At 50.0% G+C, this 25,836-nt stretch overlaps 1 non-coding gene across 1 annotated transcript; it reads left to right on the forward strand.

The window, feature by feature from the left end:
• The first annotated feature begins 13,128 nt into the window (after positions 1–13,128).
• LOC123063882 (small nucleolar RNA Z247) lies at positions 13,129–13,261 on the forward strand. The gene has a single exon (XR_006430590.1). It is a non-coding gene; the product is annotated as a small nucleolar RNA Z247 (small nucleolar RNA).
• Positions 13,262–25,836: the final 12,575 nt, after the last annotated feature.

Raw genomic sequence — 25,836 nt, forward strand, 5'->3', positions numbered from 1 at the left:
CGCCTTCATGAAGGAGGATAACCAAGGGGAAGAATCTGACCTTCTCTAGCTTCGAGGAAGGAAGAGGACTGCCTTTGAAGATCCAGAAACCAAGGGTACCAAACGGGAGAAGAAGTCTCCACCAGAGGGTCCTGCCTCGGAAGAAGCTTTTGCCGCACAAAGTCTGCGCGGGGATCAGCCCTCTAACGAGCCGTAAGTGATCAAAAAATACTTAATAGTAAAGGTATTCTACCTTACTTCCGAGGAAAATAACCGAAGCATTTATCTTACAGTTAGGATCTTAGCCCTTCTCAACAGAGCTCGTCTTAAGGGGACCTTATTCCGGAGATGATGGAGAGCGAAACGCCTCCCCCGGACTCCCCTGCTCAAGAAGCGGGCGACCTTGAAGTGTCTCCACGGAGGGCCTCTCCGAATCCGACGAGGCCAGAAGATAATCCTATAGTCACCCGAAGTCCCCAGCATCCGGCTCTTGAAGAGATTAAACAAAGGAGTCCGACACCGTCTGGTAAGCGGTCGGACGCACTGAGGGATCTGCTAAAGCGAGCGACCATCTCGGATGAACACCGTACATTGATGGGTACGGTGATGGTAAGGATTTCATCCGCCGAAAGCGGGTTCATGGCACCTTTATGAGTCTACTGACGGGCTTTGAGGTACATAAAATGATATACATTTGTGATAGTACCGCACATTTTTAGGTGTGCCCTGTGTAGATAGTAGCCCCTGAGACTCTGGTTGTCGCTGAGAATGGTGGCAAACAGAGGTTCGTGTTCCAATGTAATAACTAGACTGCTTATATGTGCAGGTGGTGGAAGCTCCGGTGGCTAGCCGGACTGATGAGTTTGCCGAACTAAAGCGGCAACTGGATGCGGCAGATGCCGACATCGAGCTTGTTAACAAGCGGCTTGATGAGGCACAGGGGAAGTGATGTTCTCTGGTGAATGTCACATAGTAAGAGCAGCGTGATGCCAGTATCTTTAATATGTTGTGACTGCAGATGGAGCTGCCACCGTGGAGACCCTTCGGGCGGAACTTTCCCGAGCCAAAGAACAAGCAAGGAGTAGTAATGCGGCTGCTTTGAAGGCGGCCGAAGAGTTAAGAGCCGAGAAGGCCGCGCATTGCAAGAGCAAAGAGAAGATGGCCAAGATGGCTGTAAATTTAAAAGACACAGCTGACCGTTGCCATTTCCTTGAAGAAGAGAACCGAGCGAAGGCGACGGACCTCGAAAAGGCCACGATGGCGGCCAAAGACACCCGCTCTGCCATGAGGGCAAAGAAGGAAGAGTTGCGTGAAGCTGGTGATATTGTGGCTGGGAAGCCCTTTTTGCTACGGAGGAAGTTCGCAGATCCACGGTATGCCCCTCTGGATCGGCTGTGGAGTTCGGCAGACGCATATCTGGATTTGACGGCGAGTGCTGTCGATGCGGCCGAATACTTCCGAGATCAAACAGATCATGAAGTGACAAGCTATTCTGGTCGCAGTTTAACGTTCCAGAGCGTCTGCTTCCACTAACTGATCATCTTGTCAAATGGGCCGAACTCAATAGATTGTCCGGACTCGCAATGAGGTTCATCGTAGATCATCTATGGATGGAAAAGCCGAAGCCGAACAACTATTTCAGGTTAGTGCAGTAGTTCCTTGGTGCGGTGCCGCACATCAATGCGATGAAGAGGTCGGCATGCATAGAAGGCTCGCGGATGGCCCTTGCCCGTGTCAAAGCATACTGGGCGGAGATGGATGCTACCACTGTTGCGGCGCAGGGTTCGGCCATAGGTCGAGTGGCTGCCGAGCACTATTTTGAAGAAGTTCTTGAGGGTGCTTGTTTGATAGAGGCCTAGTGCTCGAAGAATATTATGTTTGAGTGACATGTATTCCCATTGTGAAAACAATGTTTTATTGAATTTATCAAGGTTGTATTTATACTTGTGCCCGAAAGTATTGTGATGCCTCCTGTGCGGCCGTTTATGTATACATGTATATAACCTGAAAGATTGCAGTTGTCGGCTTCAGCCCCCACGCATATAATGTGGGGGTGTTCGCAGAAGATGCATATTCACACTTAACCAACGTCTTGGTCCTAGTAAGGAGGTGATAGCGCAGCGAACTAGGCAACCGGACTATAATGCTTTAACACTTTCACTTAGCCATAGGAGTTTGACAGTGAGGCTACTATATAGCCCCCGGTGGCTCCGCACTCACCCGCGTTCGGGGTGCGTACATGCCTGGCCGGGAAATGGCCCTTCGTTAAGGCGGAGGAATTCTAAGATTCTGATAGGTCATCGAGTGGTTGACCAGTCTCGCGCTATATCATGACAGTCAGTTTTCGGCTTTCTCTACTAAGGTGCTCGTCCGGATGAACTAGGGCACAATCGCAGTAGTTCTCCTGGTGCCGTCTTAGCTGATAGAGCGGAACGTAAGGCAGCAAAACACAGGAGCCGGGCAAACCTAACATTTGACCAAAGACATGATTCGGAGCTGATGCATATAAGGCCAAACTTGCGATGCCGAACACTCCCTAAGGTATTCGGTCTTTATGGTGTAAACTGGGCCTAGAAACAGTGCCCTTTGTAAGAAGCCCCTAGTGTCCAGGTACGTGCATTGTTCTGGCATGGCCACATGCCAAGACGCCAGCATCCTTCTCACTTGTATTGAGAATCCGAGGGATGTGTATCAACAAGAGACAGTAAAAAAGGTTGATGTAGGGTCTTAATCTAAAAACAATCCTTTGAACGGGTCCCTGCTGCATGTCTGCGCCTGTGTCTCCGTTGTGCCGTATCTTGGACGGGTGTAGCATGATGGTTATCTGTAAAAGAGAGGAATTTAGGTGAAAAGTTGTCATGCAAAAAGGTAGGTTTAAAGAAACCATGTACAGTTCAGGATGAGTAAAAATTGCCACTTGTCTGCGCGCGTTGAGCCCCTTGTATTTGTAATAGGGGTGTGGTCATCAAACCTGTATGAATTACATATAGCTATGCCGGACTCGTCTAACCGTGTCCGTGGTCTTGACGACCTCCAATGCTTTAGTTGGTGAGGCCGTTTTAGTGTGCGGCTGCCAAGGCGGCCGCACTCTCTTCGGCGCGCACGGATCGCTCAATATTTCCATTTACTGTGATGACGCCATGTGGACCGGGCATCTTAAGCATGAGGGAAGCGTAATGCAGTATTGCGTTAAACCGAGTGAAAGTTTCGTGTCCATGGAGTGCTTGATAGCCACTTTGGAACGGAGCAATGTGGAAGATTAAATTTTCGCTACGGAAGTTGTGGGGGAAGCCGAATATAACCTCTAGTAGCAGGGAGCCCGTGCAATGAGCCCCTGGGCCTGGCGTTACACCTCTAAAGGTAGTATTGCTGTGGCAAATTTTCGTTGGGTCTATCCCCATTTTGCGGATTGTGTCCTGATATATCAGGTTTAAGCTGCTGCCACCGTCCATCAGGACTCATGTGAAGTGGTATCCGTCAATTATTGGATCTAATACCAAAGCAGCCCATCCTGCGCTCCGGATACTTGTTGAGTAATCGTGATGGTCGAAGGTGATTGGTTGAAACGACCAGTGGCAGAACTCCGCATTGATAGTCCCTTGGGCATATTTATCTGGGTGAGTGCCGCTTTGTTTCTCCCCTTTATCATGTGTAACACGTTTACTGTTTTGACTTCTGGTGGAAATTTCTTCTGTTCCCCAGTGCTTTGCTTGCGAGGCTCATTCTCGTCTTTGCTTGGTGTATCCTGCCCCTTATGTTCGACGTTGAGCTTGTCAGACTGCTTGAGGACCCAACATTCTCTGTGGTTATGATTTGCAGGTTTATCGGGGGTGCTATGGATCTGACATATTTGGTCCAGAATTTTGTTTAAGCTGGACAGTTCATCTCTGGCGCCTTTAGCGGGCGGCTTTTGCTGAGCTGGTCGAGAGCTTCTGAATCCGGTGTTTACCGCCGTGTTCTTTGGGCTGTCTTCTTTATTCCGGCGCTTATTATTTTTGCTTCGTCGTGATTTCCGTTTCCGTCTTTAACTTCAGATGTACTTGGGTCGCTGGTGCTGCATCGGGCTAGCCAGCTATCCTCACCCGTGCAAAAGTGGGTCATGAGGCTTGTTAATGTTGCCATTGTTCTCGGCTTTTCTTGGCCGAGGTGTCTGGCAAGCCATTCGTGTCGAACGCTGTGCTTAAAGGCTGCCAAGGCTTCGGCGTCTGGCAGTCGACTATTTTGTTCTTTTTAGTAAGAAACCTATTCCAAAGCTTTCGGGCTAACTCTCCGGGCTGTTGAGCTATATGACTCAAATCATCCGCGTCCGGAGGTCGGTCATAAGTCCCTTGAAAATTTTCTCGAAAAGCGTCTTCGAGCTCTTCCCAGCTTCCAATGGAGCTTTCGGGGAGGCTTTTAAGCCAGTGCCGAGCTGGCCCTTTGAGCTTGAGGGGTAAGTACTTGATGGCGTGGAGATCATCTCCTCGAGCCATATGGATATGGAGGATATAGTCCTCAATCCAGACCCCAGGGTCTATTGTTCCGTCGTATGCCTCTATGTTTACGGGTTTGAATCCCTCTAGAAATTCATGGTCCAGCACCTCGTCGGTGAAACATAGGGGGTGTGTGGCACCCCTGTATCTGGGTGTACCGTAGTGTTCGGATGTTTGTTGTGTTGCATCGTATGCTGGAGCGCGCTTGCGTGGTCCATAGATGGATCTAGTTGTGCCGTCCTTTTGATGCGAGCCCTTGCGTGGATCGCGTATTGGCTTATGTGCGGTGTTGTTTGCCGCTCTATGTTGGCCATGAGGTCGTCTATCCGGCCAGATGGCCGTTTTAATTTTTGGTTGCGGGGGATCTAAGGCCTCCTCATCGAATTCAGGTAGCAACTTCCGTTTCGGGTAGCTCTTGGTGTGGCAATTACCGCCGTACTTCGCTGTTGTGTTGAGTACTTTACTCCATCTGATTTTGAGTGTCTCTTGCGCAGCCTTGAGCCTTTGCTTTTGCTTTTTTACACTCCTTGCGGTGGCAACAAGCCTTTGATGGGCATTCTGTTGCTCCGGGTGTCTGTCCGGTGTGATGTCGTCCGGACTATTATCTTTGACAGAGTCGGGTTGTTCGGTTTGATTCTCCATGTTGCCGTGGTCCGGCGATGGTTCACCCTACTCTAACACTGGGTCTATATGCTCGTTGTTTTTGCCGAGGCGGGATTTGGGGCGGCGCTTATGCCGCCGCTTTGACTGCTTCTCGAGGGGACAACCCTTCATTGCATCCTTCCGTTCGTCGTCGTCGTCTCCTTTTGGTGTGTCCACCATGTATACGTCATGTGATGAAGTGGGCGTCTGGTGCCCTGTGGGCAGTGGTTCCCGTTCATCTCCTGCATCGTCATCCATACCGTCGATGTCTTCGGAGTCGAAGTTGAGCATGTCGGTTAAATCGTCGACAGTGGCTACTAAGTGGGTGGTGGGTGGGCAGCGAATTTCTTCGTCATCCGCATCCCAATCCCGCCGGACATAGTTCGGCCAGGACTCTCCTGACAAGGAGAGAGACCTTAATGAGTTCAGTATGTCGCCAAAGGGCGAGTGCTGAAAAACATCCACCGAGGTAAACTCCATGATCGGCGCCTAATCGGATTCGCTAGGAACGGGCGCAGGCGGTTCGGAGTCCATGGCCGGAGAAGGATCCAACAGTTTGACAACATGGCTCTCGTGCAGGTTAAGGTTGATGTTCGGCTCAAGCGCCACTGAGGATAAGGCCTCCGTGGCGGGGTCCATCCACCCGTCCATGGACGGCGCAACTGGCTCCGAATTGAGGGTCGGAGCGGCTACAGGTGCAATCTCCTGAGCACTGTCTGATGGTAGAGTTGAATCGTACTCATTGTGACCGTGTGACGCACAAGGCAGAGGCTCCAATCCGTCGAAGATCAAGTCTCCGCAGATATCGGCCGTGTAATTTAAGCTTCCAAACCTGATCTGGTGGCCAGAGGCGTAACTTTCGATCTGCTCCAGATGGCCAAGCAAGTTGGCCCGCAGTGCGAAGCCGCCGAGCACAAAGATCTACCCGGGGAGAAAATTCTCACCCTGGACTACATCGCTATCGATGATCGTAGGAGCCATCAAGCCTAACGGCGACGACACAGAGGAACTCTCAATGAAAGCACCAATGTCGGTGTCAAAACCGGTGGATCTCGGGTATGGGGTCCCGAACTGTGCGTCTAAGGCGGATGGTAACATGAGGCAGGGAACATGATGTTTTACCTAGGTTCGGGCCCTCATGATGGAGGTAAAACCCTACGTCCTACTTGATTTATTTCGATAATATGAGTATTACAAGAGTTGATCTACCATGAGATCAGAGAGGCTAAACCCTAGAAGCTAGCCTATGGTCTGATTGTATGTTGTCCTACGGACTAAAACCCTCCGGTTTATATAGACACTGGAGAGGGTTAGGGTTACAAAATGTCGGTTACAAAGGAGGAGATATCCATATCCATACTGCCTAGCTTGCCTTCCACGCCAAGTAGAGTCCCACCCGGACACGAGACGAAGTCTTCAATCTTGTATCTTCATAGTCCAACAGTCCGGCCAAAGGATATAGTCCGGCTGTCCGGAGACCCCCTAATCCAGGACTCCCTCATTGGGTCTTCAAAAAGTCCGGTGAGCTCAACGCCGAACGTAAGGGGAAGGATACACCAAGTGAAGACGAGGATGAGCCTCGCAAGTAAAACACTGGGGAACAGAAGAAATTTCCACCAGAAGTCAAAACAGTAAACGTGTTACAGGTGATAAAGGAGAGAACCAAAGCGGCACTCCCAGTCAAACATGCCCAAGGGACTATCACCGCGGAGTTCTGCCACTGGCCGTCTCAACCGATCACCTTCGACCATCAGGATTACTCAGCAAGTATCCGGAACGCAGGGTGGGCTGCCTTGGTATTAGATCCAATAATTGACAGATACCACTTCACACGAGTCCTGATGGACGGCGGCAGCAGCTTAAACCTGATATATCAGGACACATTCCACAAAATGGGATAGACCCAACGAAAATTCGCCACAACAATACTACATTTAGAGGAGTAACACCAGGCCCAGGGGCTCATTGCACGGGCTCCCTGCTACTAGAGGTTATATTCGGCTCCCCCGGTAACTTCCGTAGTGAAAATTTAACCTTCCACATTGCTCTGTTCCAAGGTGGCTATCAAGCACTACTTGGACGCGAAGCTTTCGCTTGCTTTAATGCAATACCACATTGCGCTTCCCTCACACTTAAGATGCCCGGTCAACATGGCATCATTACAGTAAATGGAAATATTGAGCGATCCCTGCGTGCCGAACAGAGTGCAGCTGCCTTGGCAGCCGCACACTAAAACGGCCTCACCAACTAAGGCATTTGATAGGTCGTCCAGACCACGAACACTGTTAGACGAGTCCGGCGCAGCTATATGAAATTCATCAGGTTTGATGGCCACACCCCTATTACAAATACAAGGGGATCAACGCACGCAGACAAGTGGCAATTTTTACTCATCTTGAACTGTAGATGGTTTCTTCAAACCCAACTTTTTGCACGACAACTTTTCAGCTAAGTTCCTCTCTCTTACAGATGACAATCGTGCTACACCCGTCCAGGATACGGCACAACAGAGACACAGGCGCAGACGTGCAGCAGGGACCCGTTCCAAGGATTCTTTTTTAGATTAAGACCCTGCGTCAACCTTTTTTACTCTCTCTTGTTGATACACATCCCTCGGATTCTCAGTACAATTGAGAAGAATGCTGACGTCTTGGCATGTGGCCACATCAGAATAATGCACGTACCTGGTCATTTGGGGCTTCTTTCAAAGGGCAATATTGAGGCCCGGTTTAAACCATAAAGACGGAATACTTTAGGGAGTGTTCGACGTCGCGAGTTTGACCTTATATGCATCAGCTCCGAATCATGTCTTGGGTCAAATGTTGGGTTTGCCCGGCTCCTGTGTTTTGCTGCCTTATGTTCCGCTCTATCGGCTAAGGCGGCACAAGGAGAACTACTGTGATTGTGCCCTGGTTCATCCGGACGAGCACCTCAGTAGAGAAAGCCGAAAACTGACTGTCATGATATAGCGCGAGACTGGTCAACCACTCGATGACCTATCGGAATCCTAGAATTCCTCTGCCTTAACGAAGGGCCGTTTCCCGGCCGGGCATGTACGCACCCGAACTCGGGTGAGTGCGGCGCCACTAGGGGCTATATAGTAGCCCCACTGTCAAACTCCTATGGCTAAGTGAAAGTGCTAAAGCATTATAGTTCGGTTGCCTAGTTCGCTGCGCTCTCACCTCCTTAGTAGGACCAAGACGTTGGATTAAGTGTGAATATGCGTCTTCAGCGAACACCCCCGCATTATATGCGTGGGGCTGAAGCCGACGACTGCAATCTTTCAGGTTATACACATGTATACATAAAACGGCCGCACAGGAGGCATCACAACACTTTCGGGCAAAAGTATAAATACAGCCTTGATAAAATTAATAAAACATTGTTTTACAATGGGAATACATGTCACTCAAACATAATATTCTTCGAGCACTGGGCCTCTATCAAACGAGAACCCTCAAGAACTTCTTCAAAATAGTGCTCGGCAGCCACTCGGCCTATGGCTGAACCTTGCGCCGCAATAGTGGTAGCATCCATTTCCGCCCAGTATGCTTTGACACGGGCAAAGGCCATTCACGAGCCTTCTATGCACGCCGACCTCTTCATCGCATTGATGCGCGGCACCACACCAAGGAACTGCTGCACTAAGCTGAAATAGCTGTTCGGCTTCGGTTTTTCATGGCAAGTCCGAACAATCTATTGAGTTCGGCCCATTCGGCAAGCTGATCAGTTAGTGGAAGCGGTCGCTCTGGAACGTTAAACTGCGAACAGAATAGCTTGTCCACTTCACGATCTGTTAGATCTCGGAAGTATTTGGCTGCATTAACAGCACTCACCGTCAAGTCCAGATATGCGTCTGCCGAACTCCACAGCCGATCCAGAGGGGTGTACCGCGGATCTCTGAACTTCCTCCATAGCAAAAAGGGCTTCCCTGCCACAATATCACTGGCTTCATGCAGCTCCTCCTTCTTTGCTCTCATGGCAGAGCGGGTGTCTTGGTCGCCATCGTGGCCTTTTCAAGGTCCGTCGCCTTCGTTCGGTTTTCTTCCTCAAGGACCTGACAACGGTCAGCAATATCTTTTAACTCTATAGCCATCTTGGCCATTTTCTCTTTGCTCTCGCAATGCACGGCCTTCTTGGCTCTTAACTCTTCGGCCGCCTTCAAAGCAGCCGTGTTACTACTCCTTGCTTGTTCTTTGGCTCGGGCAAGTTCCGCCCGAAGGGTCTCCACGGTGGCAGCTCCATCTACAGTCACAACATATTAAAGATACTAGCATCACGTTGCTCTTACTATGTGACATTCACCAGAAAATATCACTTACCCTGTGCCTCATCAAGCCGCTTGTTAACAAGCTCGATGTCGGCATCCACCGCATCAAGTTGCTGCTTTAGTTCGGCAAACTCATGAGTCGGGCTAGCCACCGGAGCTTCCACCACCTGCACATAAAGGTGGTATGGTTATTACCTAGGACTACGATCCTCTATTTTCCACCGTTCTCGGTGACAACCAGAGTCTCAGGGGCTACTATCTACACCAGGCACACCTAAAAATGTGCGGTACCATCACAAAGGTATATCATTTTACGTACCTCAAAGCCTGTTAGTAGACTCATAAAGGTGTCATGCAACCCGCTTTCGGTGGACGAGATCCTTTCCATCACTGTACCCATTAACGTACGGTGTTCTTCCGAGATGGTCGCTCGCTTCAGCTGATCCCTCAGTGCGTCCGACCGCATACCAGACGGCGCCGGACTCTTTTCTCTGCCCTCTTCAAGAGCCGGATGCTGGGTACTTCGGGTGACTATGGGATTATTTTCTGGCCTCACCGGATCTGGACAGGCCCTCCATGACGATACTTCAAGGTCGCCCGCTTCTTGAGAGGGGGAGTCCGGGGAGGCATTTCGCTCTCCATCATATCCGGAAGAAGGACCCCTGAAGACGAGCTCTGTTGAGAAGGGCTAAGATCCGAACTGCAAGACAAACGCTTCGGTTATTTTCCTCGGAAGTAAGGTAGAATATCTCTACTATTAAGTAAATTTTGATCACTTACGACCCGTTAGAGGGCTTATCCCCATACGAACTTTGTGCGGCAAAAGCACCCTCTGAGACGGGATCCCCTGGTGGAGTTTTCTTCTCCCATTTGGAAACCTTGGTTTCCGGATCATCAAAGGTAGTCCTCTTCCTCCCCCGGGGCGAAGGAATGTTAGACTCCTTCTCCTGGCTATCCTCCCTCACAGAGGCGCTCGTTCCCTGGTTGGAACAGATAGCGGTGGAGGCCCGCTTGGGCCCTCTTTATTCCCCCCTTCATCTTCCTTTGCGGGCACCAGGCAAGGTGCTGGCTCGAGCATCTTTTCCAGCACCGGATTGTCCAAGCCTTCGGGAAGGGGAGCCGAACACCGGATCATCTTTGCCTTTGCTACCTAGTCCTTGTCAAAGAGCCATCCTTTAGAATGATGTACTAATAAAGGAAAGACAGTGTGTTCGGCTAGAGGGTTACTTACTTGGGCCACGGTGTGGTTGCTGCTCAGGCCCACGTCCCCGGAGGTGTCCAGACACTCTATCTGGGGTCCGAAGAATGACTTGTACATCTCCTCGTGCATTAGGCTGAGGAATTTCTGAATAGCGCGTGGTCCTTCTGGGTTGAATTCCCATAAACGGATGGCCCAGCATTTGCAAGGCTGGACTTGACGAACTAGCATGACTTGCACTACCATAACCAAACTAAAATCTCCCTCGAAGAGATCCCGGATGCGGCTCTTCAGTATGGGAACGTCCTTGGCTGGACCCCAGCTCAGCCCCCTGCTGATCCATGACATCAGTTGTGGTGGAGGGCCCGAGCGAAAGTCGGGGGGAGCTACCCACTTGGCACTTCTGGGAGCGGTGATGTAGAACCACTCCCTTTGCCATAATCTGGACACCTCTGGAAAGGAACCTTTTGGCCACGGAGCTCCAACAATCTTGCTTATTAATGCACCTCCGCACGCTGCATACTGCCCCTCGACCGTCTTCGGCTTCACATCAAAGGTCTTGAGCCACAGGCCGAAGTGAGGGGTAATGCGGAGGAAGGCCTCACATACGACAATAAATGCCGAGATGTAGAGAAAGGAATCCGGGGCTAGATCGTGGAAATCAAGCCAGTAATAGAACATCAAACCCCTTACGAAGGGATCCAGAGTGAGGCCTAGTCCTCAGAGGAAGTGGGAGACGAACACGACGTCTTCGTTGGGTTCGGGAGTAGGGATGACCTGCCCTCGAGCAGGCAGCCGATGCGAGACTTCGGCGGTCAAGTATCTTGCCTCCCTCAACTTCTTGATATCCTCTTCCATGACGGAGGAGGGCATCCACCGGCCCTAGAGGCTGGATTCGGACATGATTGAAGGTCCGAAGCACCTGACCTCGACTTTGGGTGTTAGAACTCGAGGCAGGGGAAGGATTCGAATGAGCACGGGAGGAAAAAAGTAAAAACCTTGACCCTTTATAAAGAGGGTGAATATCAAGCGTCCTCCTGGTGGCCGTTTGGGACTTGCCTAAAATTTAGGAGTCCTATAGGCGCGGTTGGGTTACCCACACCCGTATTGATGAGAATCCCGTAATAAGGGGGACACGATCTCTGCTTTGAAAAGACGTATCAAAAAACTGCCTCGTGTTATGTGCGGGGCTAGTTAAAGGAAATAGTTCGAATAATCACCGGGCCATGGCATAATGTCATGTTGGAAAAACGTGTCAGCAGATCAGATTTGTGGAAATATTATTCTCTCTATGGTGGTATGTGGAACTTATATTGCAAGGTCGGACACTATCCTTGTATTCAAATTTTTCCATGGTGTATTCGGAGGAGGAACCCGCCTGGCTATGCCGAAGACAATATTGCGCGCCGGACTCATCGTCATTGAAGCCTGGTTCAGGGGGTCCTGGATTAGGGGGTATCTGGACAGCCGGACTATATCCTTTGGCCGGACTGTTAGACTATGAAGATACAAGATTGAAGACTTTGTCTCGTGTCCGGATGGGACTCTACTTGGCGTGGAAGGCAAGTTAGGCAGTACGGATATGTATATCTCCTCCTTTGTAACCGACCTTGTGTAACCCTAGCCCTTTCCGGTGTCTATATAAACCGGGGGGTTTTAGTCCGTAGGACAACATAGAATCATACCATAGGCTAGCTTCTACGGTTTAGCCTCTCCGATCTCGTGGTAGATCAACTCTTGTAATACTCATATCATCAAGAATAAATCATGCAGGACGTAGGGTTTTACCTCCATCAAGAGGGCCCGAACCTGGGTAAAACATCGTGCCCCTGCCTCCTGTTACCATCCGCCTTAGACGCATAGTTTGGGACCCCCTACCCGAGATCCGCCGGTTTTGACACCGACAATGGGTCTCTCCCAATCAATATAAACACCACGCGGCCCTCTTTATGAGGGTAGAGATGCTTACATAAACTAACATGGTAATCAGAGCCTCCCTCTTCCTCATCTAGTGATCATCATCTCCATCCTATCGCCAACACCAAAAAATTTCGCCCGCACCCTTCCCATCCTCCAATCTCCGGCACCTTGGCCTCCTCCAGCCAACTCCTCTCCACCGGCCTGAACAACACCATCTCCAAGCCTCTCATACGTACCAACTACATCCTCTGGCGAGCCCAAGCTCGCTCCCAGATCATGGGAGCAGGGCTATATGGGTACCTTGATGAAACCCTACCCGAGCCACCTAAAACCATCACCACCAAATCCTCAGACGGGAACGATTAGATTGGTCCGAACCCCACCCATACCCATGGCTCATTCAAGATCAACAAAGCGTGGCCTACTTGCTCTGTAACCTTTCCAAAGAAGTCCTGGCGCAAGTTGGTTCCCTCGAGACTTCTCACGCCATCTGGTCTGCCCTGACAAACATGTTCTCAGCCGAATCCATGTCTCGCATCAACAACTGCCGTATTGCCCTCTCCAATGCCCAGAATGGTTCCCTCAGCGCAGCCGCCTATTTTGGGCAGATGCGGGCGCTGTCTGATGAACTCGCGGCTACAGGAAAACACATCGGTGAAGATGAACTCATATCCTTCATCATCGCCGGTCTCGACATGGAATACTAGCCCATCATCTCTGCTCTCGATGTGTGAACTGATCCTGTCTCCACTGATGAGCTCTTTGGCATGATCTCCAACCTTGATCAGTGCGTCGAGCTATTCCGAGGAACTGGTCCCGGCGCCTTCAAATCTTCTGCCAACGCCGCCTATCGACGTCGCGGGCCTCCAAAACCCTCCCAGAACCCTTCCAAGGGTGGTGGTGGGGGGGGGGGGGGGCTATCGTGGAGTCTAATACTGTTCATATAACTTGCCATGTTTGCATGGATGCCACATTATTTTCCATGCATCTTTGGCCAAAGTTCAGTAAGGGAGTTTTGTTCTATGTGTTTAGAACTAGCATGCCATGCCTTTGTTTGCCATGATATGTTCCTGTAGCATGTTGTTTGCTTGCTCTAAACATTGCTTATGATGTTGTTTTTACATGTTAGTATTTTCTCCAAGTCTGTGAAACTGATATCTTTTGCATATTTGCTATGCTATTTTGAGCTTGTTCTAGTGAGAACTAGCAGGAGCTTAGTGTTCATGATTTGTAGAGCTTCATGTGTACTTTATGGTTATATGCTTTGTTGCCATGTTGGAATGTTGTAGCATAGTTTCTTGTTGCATTCTAGGTGCAATGGTGCTGTTAATCGCGGATTTGCATCATTCTTGTTTTGCTTGTCATTTGCAAACAGTTCATCCGTTTCTGGTGATCGTTATATAGATTTTGACTGAAATCACCTCATCTTTCCAGCAGTATACTTGTTTTGACAATTTGATGCCTTGATCATATTTTTCCTTCAAGAGTACCCATATGCATTGCACATCATATCTTGCATTCCATGCCATGCCTTACATCATGTTGCTAGTACATTGCATCGTGATTGATTGTCGTTCCGTTGCTTGTGTTCTTGCTTTGGGTAGAGCCAGGAGACGAGTGCGTGAACGAGGAACCTATTGAGTACACTAACAAGGAGCAAGCTTTCGACAACTCAGAGAACTTTGCAGTCAAGATGACCATACCCTCGATATCAGTTCTATCTTTGCTTGCTAGTTGTTCATTTTATCGCTATATCGCGCAACCTACCACTTGTTATATCATGCCTCCCATATTGCCATGTCAAGCATCTAACCCACCTTCCTAGCAAACCGTTGTTTGGCTAAGTTACTGCTTTTGCTCAGCCCCTCTTATAGCGTTGCTAGTTGTAGGTGCCTTGTAGGTAGTTCCATGTTGGAACATGGATATGTTGGGACATAATCATTATCTCTTATTTTAATTAATGCATCTATATACTTGGTAAAGGGTGGAAGGCTCGACCTTTATGCTTGGTGTTTTGTTCCACTTTTGCCCCTAGTTTCCGTCATAGCGGTGTTATGTTCCTTGATTTTGCATTCCTTACGCGGTTGGGGTTATGGGACCCCCTTGACAGTTCGCCTTGAATAAAACTCCTCCAGCAAGGCCCAACCTTGGTTTTACATTTTCCTACCTAAGCCTTTTCCCTTGGATTCTGTAGACCCAAGGGTCATCTTTATTTTAAACCCCCGGGCCAGTGCTCCTTTGAGTGTTGGTCCAACCTGAGCGATGTCCGGCACCCCCTGGGCAACCAAGGTCTATGCCAACCCGATGTCTTGCAAATCCGGTGTGCCTTGTGAACGAGATATGTGCAGATCCTATCGGGATTTGTCGGCAAATTCGGGCGGTCTTGCTGGTCTTGTTTTACCATTGTCGAAATGTCTTGTAACCGGGATCCCGAGACTCTTGTCTTTCCGGGAGAAGGAATATCCTTCGTTGATCATGAGAGCTTGTATTGGGCTAAGTTGGGACACCCCTTCAGGGTATATAATTTTGAGAGTCGTGGCCGCGGTTACGTGGAAGACGGGAATTTGTTAATATCCGGTCGTAGAGAACTTGACACTTGACTTAATTAAATGATTCAACCGCGTGTGGAGCCGTGATGGTCTAATTTTGGTGGAGTCCGAGAAGTGAACACGGTTTGGGGTATGTTTGAACGTAAGTAGCTTCAGGATCACTTCTTGATCACTTATAGTTTCACGACCATTGTGTATCCTCTCATCTTACTCTATTTGCGTATGTTAGCCACCATATTTGCTTAGCGCTTACTGCAGCTCCACCTCATTACCTTATCCTACCCATAAGCTTAAATAGTCTTGATCTCACGGGTGTGAGATTGCTGAGTCCTCGTGACTCACGGATACTTCCAAACAGTTGCAAGTGCCAATGATACCAGTGCAGGTGATGCTACCGAACTCAAGTGGGAGTTTGACGAGGACCTCGATCGTTACTATGTGTCGTTTCCGGATGATCAGTAGTGGAGCCCAGTTGGGACGATCGGGGATCTAGCATTTGGGGTTTATCTTCCTTTTTCTTTTGGTTTTGACCGTAGTCTGTCTATGAGTGTATTTGGATGATGTATGCATTATTTATGTATTGTGTGATGCAGCGAGTGTAAGCCAACTCTATTTATCCATGTCTTGTTCATTACATGGGATATTTGTGAAGATGACTCTTCTTGCGACAAAACCACTATGCGGTTATACCTCTAAGTCATTTCTCGACACGTGGGAGCTATAGCCGCATCATGGGCGTTACAAAGCTAATTAGTTTCAGTCAGCCTACTATAAGCCAATTAGTTCCAGTCGGCCAACAGTAAGCCGCTGGAGCCCAATCGGCCTGCTACTAGCTGATAGGGTACTAATCGGCCTACTATTGGCTGACTGGATCCAGTCGGCCACCAGATGAATGACTATGTATTATTTTTTAAAAAATAAAGTCAACGTAATATTTTTGAAAATTAATGAGAAAATATATTATATAAAAAATTTAGTCGGATCTGTGTAGCGTCACGTCGATCTGGCCCGACAAAAGGCATACAAATTCCGTTCGTGTTTTCATGGCATGTTTGAATTTTTAGTTTGAAAACTAAAACAATTCCACATAAGACGAAACCTTAATAATAATGGTTCTAAAATAAATTCCCCCGTTGAAACATTTTCAGAAGTTGCATAAACATTTTATTATACACCACCACTAGGAAAAAGCCTAGCAGCAGCGCGGGTTTTGGGCCTATTAGCAGCGCGGGGGCCGGCGCTACTAATAAGGCGCTACAGCTAATGTATAGCAGCAGCGCGGGTGCCACCCGCGCTACTACTACGTCCGTTAGTAGTAGAGTGGGTAAAAACCCGCGGTACTACTAACCCGCGGAATTGTTTTCGAATTTTTTGCGCGAATTTTCAAATTTCTGAATTATTTTAACCTCTAATCTCTAATCACCCTCATCGCTGCTCAATTTAATCTCTAATCACCCCTCATCATTCCAAATCATCTAACTTCCCGGACGGTCACCCATCCTCTCACTACTCCAGCCTGAGCACGCTTAACTTCCGAGTTCTATTCTCCCTCGATTCCAAGTCTGCACTTCTTGTTTTCCTGACAATAGTAAGATGTCAATCCTATTAACCCTTGGGATTTTAGCTTGAGCATGAAGTCACACATTTCGCTGTTTGAGTTTAAAACTATTGTTCTAAAAACTATAATTATTTAGTAACACTGATATTTCTATAATCCCGGAGTTTGACCAAAGTTTGACCACAGTTTGACCAGATTTGACCAAAATTCCAAAAAACTTAAATAATTATTTAGTAACACTAATATTCTTGAATAATTATTTAGTAACACTAACACTTCTTGAATAAGTAGTTTGACCACAGTTTGACCAGATTTGACCAAAATTAAAAAAACTGAAATTTGAGCATAACTTTTTTTCCTTTTAGAATTTGAGGATTCTAAAAATTTGCAAACAGGCTGTAGGCAGTCTCCACCGTATGCGGATTTTCGTGCTGAATATTTTGATATATTATATGTTTTTTTCTGACATCGTATGCAAAAGTTATAGCCGTTTTACATTTTCCCTACACTTTGTGCAAAACATGTCCAAATTTAAGTTTTTAAATTTTCCTAACTAGTAGATCTAGTAACATAACTAGATCTCGAAGGATTTTAATTTTTGAAACATTTTGATATATTATACGTTTTTTTCTAACATCGTATGCAAAAGTTATAGCCGTTTTATATTTTCCGTACACTCTTTGCAAAACATGTCCGAATTTAAGTTTTTAAATTTTCCTAACTAGTAGATGTAGTAACATAACTACATCTCGAAGGATTTTAATTTTTGAAGTTTTTATCATTTTCTTTTGCTTTTTACAAAACCGAAAAGGCGATCCACGGGGGGGGGGGGGTGGGGGGAGGGTGGGGTGGGGGTAGAGTTTCAAAATGGGACCTTTAGTAGTAGCGAGGGAATTTACCCCTCGCTACTACTATGGCATGTCCCGGAGGGGCATGGTTGAGACCTCTTAGTAGTAGCGAGGGGTAAAAACATAGTAGTAGCGCGGGTTTATAACCCTCGCTACTACTATGGCATGGCCTAGGGGCACGGTAGAGACCGCTTAGTAGTAACGAGGGGTAAAAACCAGCGCTACTACTATCAACTCAGTAGTAGCGAGGGTTAAAAACCCGCGCTACTACTATGGCATGTCCCGGGGGGCATGGTAGAGACCGCTTAGTAGTAGCGAGGGTAAAAAACCAGCGCTACTGCTATCAACTTAGTAGTAGCGAGGGTTAAAAACCCGCGCTACTGCTACTTAGCAGCAGCGCCTGATTTTAAAGCGCGCTGCTGATAAGATTTTGTGTATAGGCTTTTCCCTAGTAGTGCACACTTGAATATTTTATTAGGTGACTTTGTAAATTTTCCATTGAGTGTGAAACATTTCCTTAAATTATGTTTTCATACAATTGTTTTCCATCTCTGTATGTATTGTATTCTTTAATTTTTAGTAAAGTGCGTAAACATTCCTTTGACACATGTGATTTCAAATTGACAAAGCTGAAATGGCAACGGTCCAAGGTAATTAAGTAGTAGTAGCTACGTCCATGCATATCTTTAATTCTAGTTTCAATACCATTATCATGATTGATTCTTATCTGATTGAATTCTATTCTCGTAAAGTGCATGATGCAGAAAAAGGGGAATAATTTATGTGAATACTATGTTTGCGAGAACATTCACTTTATGATCAAAAGGAGCACAGTTGCAAGACATCTTTGGGTACATAAACACTATTCACAATTTTTTTATCCCACACGATCTAATATATACACACATACACAACTAATATATAGTGGAACTTTCTTAATCTAGTTAAACCGCAAAAGCATCTACTACCCCTTACTGCCATGCTAGTCGGCCCGGGCCATTGGTGATTCCCTGCTAGCAGCGTGTGAGGTTTTCTTTGTAGACGGCAGCCCATGAAATGGACAGTTTTTAATAAGAAATGGAAGGGATTCACGTTCTTCTAGATAAAATCTCTTGTGTTTGAATCAAATCGCCAAAGATATATAATAATTAATCACAATTAATAATTTCTTCGATTGACATGAATTCATTACGTGGTCACAACACCGGGGACGACCGGGGACGACCGCAATGCCCTGGCAAGACCCTTACCGGCCCCCGGCAAGACCCTTGCCGAGGGCATTGGCAGAGCCACTGCCAGGCCCGCGCCAGCCAAGACTCCAACCAGTTGAGCAGGCGCCTGCGTGGCGACGTGCAGCCTCTACCCCAACTCAGCAAGCTCCTGTGTGTTGGCATGCAAGTCTTCCTGAAGGCTCCACCACCACGCCAACCTAGCAGCCAGCCAACATGGCACCACGACGCCTCATCAGCTCAGATGCGTGTTAAGGCTAGGCGAAGCGACGACAGCTGGGATGTGCTTCCCTGGCGTCCCCGATAAAGAAAGGGGGCACGTCTGCAGCGCATAAAATGCGTTTGTCCAACGGTCCCAGAGGATAGGCTCAACGACTATAGACCTTTCCACCTCCTGTGTGCCACTGTGGCGACCCATTTTTGGGAAAGTTGCACCCCGTAGTTAGCTCAAGAACACAAGAACACTCAAATACATCCACCAAAGAAGGACTAGGGTATTACGCATCTTCGCGGCCCGAACCTGGGTAAACGATCCGTGTGCTCCCTGTCAGACCTTCTCTTCTCACAGCCCCGCGCCCGCCTACCGTAGAAGGGATCCCAGTGACCCCATAGGTTTCGTTTCCACCGACATCTCTGGCGCGCCAGGTAGGGGGCGCACAGTCGTGAAAATTCAATCTGGCAGTCAGCCTAGCGGTTATTCATCGTCATGGCTCCCAAGAAGAAGGCAACCACGGCGGTCGGTTCATGGGAGCCGGGCGGCCCGTACCGGTGTGGGCGAACAGCGGGCCAGTTCTGGAAAGGACCAGAGGAGCGGCCCGTGAGCACCAACATTGCTCTAGCAGTCAGAGCCTGGCGAGCGGCGTCATTCATGCGCAAGGCGACGGGCCGCACGCCGCAAGATCCAGAGACGGAGCTGGGCCCCCACAGGCGGCATGGGACCCTCCGGGGGCGTCGTCGTGCCACCCACAGGCAGTGCGATGACCTCTAGGACTCCTACCCCGGCGCCCACACTGCTCTCTTCCGAGCTTGTGCGTGACGAGCAGCGTCACCACGCCGGTGACCGTGGACACCGCCATGTGAAGAGTCCTGTGTGTCATCCGCGGGACGAAGGAGGCCAGCATGCCCGCCGAAGTGCTGGTGAAAATGGCGCACAGCCGCTGGGCTGTGAAAGAGCTCCTTCTAACATGGTTAGAAGTCGAAGTGCGCCACGGTCCATGCAGCTTTCGCCGCCACCCACGCAAGCAGAAGCCTTGGCGCGCGCGCAGCTGCTCCTCGACTTCCCTCCTGCTGCGGAGAAGCTCGACGAGTGGAGAGCCACTATCCGGAGCCTTGTCGGCGTCAACAACAGAGACGGGCCACGGTCGGCGGGGCCCTCAGGCCGGCGCTCCATCAAATCACTGCACGCCAGCGGTGGAGGGGTCGGAGGCGCCGCGGCCATGGTACACTCTCCTCCTCCACGCCAACCACCGAGGGTGTCGTTCCATCGTGACGACGCTTGCGATAAAATCTCCATAGCATCGTCTAACCCGCAGAACCACCGCGACCAGCGCCAAGTTCTTCGGGAGCAAGCCCATGAAGATGCTCGAACCACCATCGAGCACCGGCGCGATACACGCCACTAGTCAGATAGACTAGCAGGGCCCTCCATGGACCGCCCAGCGCCGGGAGGCTCCGGCGGCCTACTTTACGAGGTGGGCTGCCCTGCCTTTACCCGTGAGCTGCGGCAGTTCTAGTGGCCATCCCACCGCACATTCAAGCCCGATGTCGGCGAGAAGTACAATGGCAAGACTCACCCGTCGGTGTTCCTTGGCATCTACACCATCGCGATGCAAGTCGCTGGGGCTCACGACAATAAGGTGCTTGCCAATTACTTCCCATTGGCCCTGAAACCCAATGTCTTGTCTTGGTTGATGCACTTGCCGGCGGATTCCATTTCTTCTTTGTCGGACCTGTGTCATGAGTTCGTTGGTGCCTTCACTGGAGGCCACCAAGCTCATGGCCAGGCGAGTGACTTGCATATCATTCCCCAGAAGGAAGGTGAAAACCTGCGCAAGTACATATAGAGCTGAGTGTAATACAACATCCCAGATGTTCACCCTGTCACCCTGATCAGCGCATTCCATCAGAATGTGCACAACCGCAAGATGCTTGTAGAGCTGGCAATGAACAAGCTCAAGGATGTGGCCGAACTTTATGTTCTGGCCGACGGATGGGCTTGGGCAGAAGAGGGGAGGAAGTACCCCGGCGAAGACGCCGGCGCGGAAACTGACTCAACCGACGAAGACACCGCTGCCCCGATGAAGAAGGGTCGGCGTCACAACAGGAAGCGCAAAGCAATACCGTGCTTGTCATCGAGGGATCCGACGACACCGGTGCCACCAAGAAGGCCAAGGCAGACGACCTCGGCAAGGAGATTGCCGGGAGCGCCGCCTGCCAGGCCTTGGCGGCTGCCGACAAGCCGGGAGGCTCCGACAAGTAGTATTGCAAGATCCACCGCACCAAAGGCCACGACCTCTAGAACTGCCGACAAGTCGAGTTGCTAGCTAAAAAGCAAAAGGCCAAGTACGAGAGACGGGACAAGGAGATGGGCCAAGATGGTGCTGAAGGATCCGGCAAGAAGCGTGGCGGCCAAGGAGGTCGCCGCGGCAAGGATAACCAGCAAGAGAAGCCCGCTCGGGGCCGCGACAAGAAGCAGGAAGACGATGATCATGACGAGGATGACGAGTCCGATGGGTATGAGTTCCAAAAGGCTACGGAGGCCATGTGTGTCGATGGTGGCGCCTCGTTGCATACTTCTCACCGCTAGCTCAAACAGTGGGCGCGTGAGATCACAGCAGCGGAGCCCTCGTTCGACGCTCAGAAGCCACTGAAGTGGTCCAGCACACCCCTCATCTTTGACGCCAAGGACCACCCTGACCGCACAACTGCGGTCGGGTGTTTGCCATTGTTGGTCTCACCAACGATACGCAACCTCAAGGTGAAGAAGATGTTGGTTGACGGCGGGGCCGGTCTGAACTTGATATCGCCCATTGTGATTAAAAGGCTGCCAATTCCTGATGGAGACCTCGAGGAAACGGGTACGTTTCAAGGGGTCAACCCGGGAAGGAGCCAGCTGAAGGGGAAGGTCACATTGCCTGTGAAGTTTCGAGGCGAGTTGAACTACAGGATGGAGAAGATTGTCTTCGATGTAGCCGAGATCCGCTTGCCCTACAACGGGATCCTCGGCCGCCCGGCCCTAGCCAAGTTCATGGCGGCGTCGCACTATGTCTACAACACGATGAAGATGCTTGGGCCGATGACCATCATCACCGTCCCCTCTGACAAGAAGGATGCGCTGATCTGCGCTGACCAACTCTACCGAGAAGCAGTTGCAGCAGCTGCCGCCAAGGCGCTTACTCCTGCCACTTAAGCAGGAGGGAAGAAGAAGACCGGCAAGACATCTCGCACCCACTCCGGCAAGCAAACCTCTTCGAAGTGTTGTGCTACCATCAAGGACGTGCCAGAGAGTTCCACCGGCAAGAGCAGGAAATCCAGAGCTGCACCACCAGAGACCAAGAGGGTGTCCATCAAGGAGGATGGCATGGGAGGGGCTTTCACCATAAGCTCCGCCCTCGACAGCAAGTAGAAAAGCGCGCTCGTCACTTTCCTGTGAGCGAATGTCGATGTTTTTGCAAGGCAAGCATCCGACATCCCCGGCGTTCCCAGGGAAGTGACTGAGCACCACCTTGCTGTCTGTCCCCATGCGCGACCGTCAAGCAGAAGGTCAGAAAGCAAGCTTTGGAACGGCAGGAATTCATCACAGAGGAGATCAAGAAGTTAGAAGCGGCGGGCTTGGTTAGAGGAGTGCTCCATCCAACGTGGTTGGCCAATCCGGTGGTGGTGCGCAAGGAGAACGGGAAGTGGAGGTTGTGTATTGATTACACTGATATCAATAAGGCTTGCCCTAAGGACCCCTTCCCGTTGCCGCGCATTGACCAGATTGTTGACTCCATGGCCGGGTGCGATCTGTTATCATTCCTCGACGCCTACTCGGGCTATCACCAGATCTTCATGGCAAAGGAAGACGAAGAGAAGACAACATTCATCACCCCATGTGTTATGTATTGCTTTTTACGGATGCCTTTCGGGTTGAAGAGTGCTGGCTCGACATTCGCAAGGGCGGTCCAAATTGGTTTTGAACCCCAGCTACATAGAAATATGGAAGCTTATATGGATGACATAGTGGTCAAAACCAAGGACATAGCGACCCTTGTACATGACTTAGAAGAGACATTGCCAACCTATGGAAGATCAACCTCAATTTTAACCCTGAGAAGTGCGTGTTCGGCATTCTGTCCGGCAAACTTCTCGGGTTCTTTGCATCGCAGTGTGGGATCGAGGCAGACCCATACAAGATCAAGGCTATTGAGCAGATTGAGGCACCCAAGCAGATCAAGGATGTGCGTCGGCTCACTGGCTGCATTGCCACCATGAGCAGATTTATCTCCAAGTCTGCTGAGCATGCCCTTCCCTTTTTCAAGTTCTTGAAGAAGGCGGGCCCAATGGAGTGTACCACAGAAGCCGAGGCAGCGTTGCAAGATCTAAAGAAATACTTTTCCTCTACACCAATACTGGTTGCGCCTAGACAACAAGAGCCTTTGCTACTGTATCTGGTGGTAACGAATCAATTGGTCAGTGCCGCGCTAGTGGTGCAGAGGGAGGCTGGTGAAGAGGCTGTGGCGATGGCGGGACTGGCGGATGGCAAGCCAGATATTCCCCCGGCAGGGCCCGATGCCGACAAGGCAAGGCCCCGAGCGGAGTCTGACGCCATCAGGACATGCCCCATGCAATCAAATGAGGCGATGCAAAAGAAGAAGATGATGCAGCACCCGGTTTACTTTGTCAGCTCCCTCCTGCAGGGGCTAGGTCAAGGTACTCTCTCATGCAGAAATTCCTCTTCGGCCTCCTCATGGCCTCGAGGAAGCTGCGTAACTACTTCCAAGCACACGAAATCACCATCATTACCCGCCTCCTATTACAACGTATACTGCACAACCCAGACGCAGCCAGAAGGATTGTGGAGTGGGCCTTGGAGCTTTTGAGCTTTGGTTTGAAGTTTGAAAGTACTTCGACAATCCAGAGCAGAGTCTTGGCAGAGTTCATTGCAGAATGGACATCAACGCCTGACGAAGAAATCCCGGAGACCACCCTCCCCGACAAGGAAGCAAGTCGCAACTGGATCATGTACTTTGACCGGGCTTTCTCGCTGCAAGGCGTCGGTGCTGGTGTGCTGCTCGTTGCACCCACCGGAGAGCACCTCAAGTATGTAATCCAGATGCACTTTCCCAGGGAGATGCCCACCAACAAAATTGCTGAGTACGAGGGGTTGCTTGCCGGCCTCAGGATCGTGGCGGACCTCGGTGTCAAAAGCTAATCGTTAGGGGTGATTCACAGCTTGTCGTCAGACAATTTAACAAAGATTATCAGAGCCCGTTGATGGAGGCCAATGTAGATGAGGTGAGGAAGCTGGAGGAGCACTTTGACGGTATACAAGCGGAGCACGTTCCCCGAGCGGAGAACGACATCGCCGATTACCTGTCAAAGCGCGCTACATTCAAGTTACCTATGGAACCCGGTACCTTTTTGCTTCGGTTAACTGAACCATCCGTCGAACCATCAATGGACCAGAACAAACGGAGGAAATCAGGCCTCGGCAAGTACTTTCCCACTGAGCCCCCAGGGGCCGCCGGTAAAGGTGTTGCCGCGGATTCTGAGCCTGCCAAGGAGCGACTGATTCCGGCAGGCCGTCAGGCACTGGCCGTAGAGATGGCCGCCCCCATGGCAGAAGAAATGCCTTTGGTCCTTGCCGTCGAGCCCTAGGCTTCGGCATGGGCACAACATACCATCTGTTTCCTCCAAACAGGGAAGCTTCCCTCTCTTGGCTTTTTTCGATCTGGGGGCTCGACATAATGGGCCCCTTCCCCTGTGTTATCGGGGGCTTTGAGTACTTGTACGTTGCAATCGACAAGTTCACAAAGTGGCCGGAGGTGGAAGCAGTGAGGAAGGTGACAGCACAGTCAGCCGTCAAGTTCTTCAAGGGACTAGTCTGCCATTTTGGTGTGCCAAACAGAGTCATCACCGACAACGACACGCAGTTCACAAGCCATGCCTTCATGTAGTACACCCAAGACCTCGGCAACAAGGTCTGTTTCGCTTCCGTGGCACACCCATGGAGCAACGGCCGGGCGGAGAGGGCAAATGCTGAAGTACTGTGAGGCCTGAGAACAAAGACTTTTGACAAGCTGCACAAAAGAGGAAGGCGCTGGATTGATGAGTTGCGGGCAGTTCTTTGGTCGACCAGAACGACACCAAATTGAGCCACCGGCCAGACACCCTTTGCCTTCGTATACCGGGCAGAAGCAGTTCTCCCCATGGAACTCATATACGTGTCACCTCGAGTGCTCGCTTATGACGAGCTTGAGCAAGAGCACTTGCGGCAAGATGACGCAATGCTCCTTTAGGAAGATCGTCTTCGGGCGGCTGTCAGAGCAGCGTGCTACCAGCAAGCCTTGCGCCGCTACCATAGCTGCAAGGTTCATGCCCGAAGCTTTGAGGAAGGCGACCTTCTTATTCGACACGTTCAGTCATCCAAGAATTCCAACAAGTTGATGCCGAAGTGGGAAGGCCCTTATCGGGTAATATGAGTCACCAGGCATGGCGCAGTCCACCTGGAAACCGAAGATGCTATTCCGGTGAGCAACTCCTGGAATATTGAACATCTTCGCAAGTTTTACCCATAAGGTGCGGTTCTCGCCCCCCCCCCCGGCAACCCACCTTTTGTACAAGCCTTGCCGGCAAGGCATGTAACCCTTTGTACAAAGCCAGGTGCAGACCCTGAGAATAAATAAATGAAGCACTGGTGCCCTAAGTTTTAGAATGCATGCTAGGTTAAGTCTCTCCCTCGGTTAGGGTTGATATTGCGTAGCGATGACTAACCCCTAGCCTAGAGGTCGAGTAAGCATTTTTCTGTCTCCTTTGGTTCGTAGGGAACATGGACACTTCTGCTGAGCCGCTTGGGAGAAAGAAAACGAATCGGCGCTCCGGCCCCGGCAAGCCAAGACTGCCGGGGGTTGAAGACACAAGGATCTAACCATGGTAAGCCAAAGTTGTCGGGGCTGCAGATTCAGATAAG

Source organism: Triticum aestivum, chromosome 3A, assembly GCF_018294505.1.
Source record: "Triticum aestivum cultivar Chinese Spring chromosome 3A, IWGSC CS RefSeq v2.1, whole genome shotgun sequence".
NCBI classification, from domain to species: domain Eukaryota; kingdom Viridiplantae; phylum Streptophyta; class Magnoliopsida; order Poales; family Poaceae; genus Triticum; species Triticum aestivum.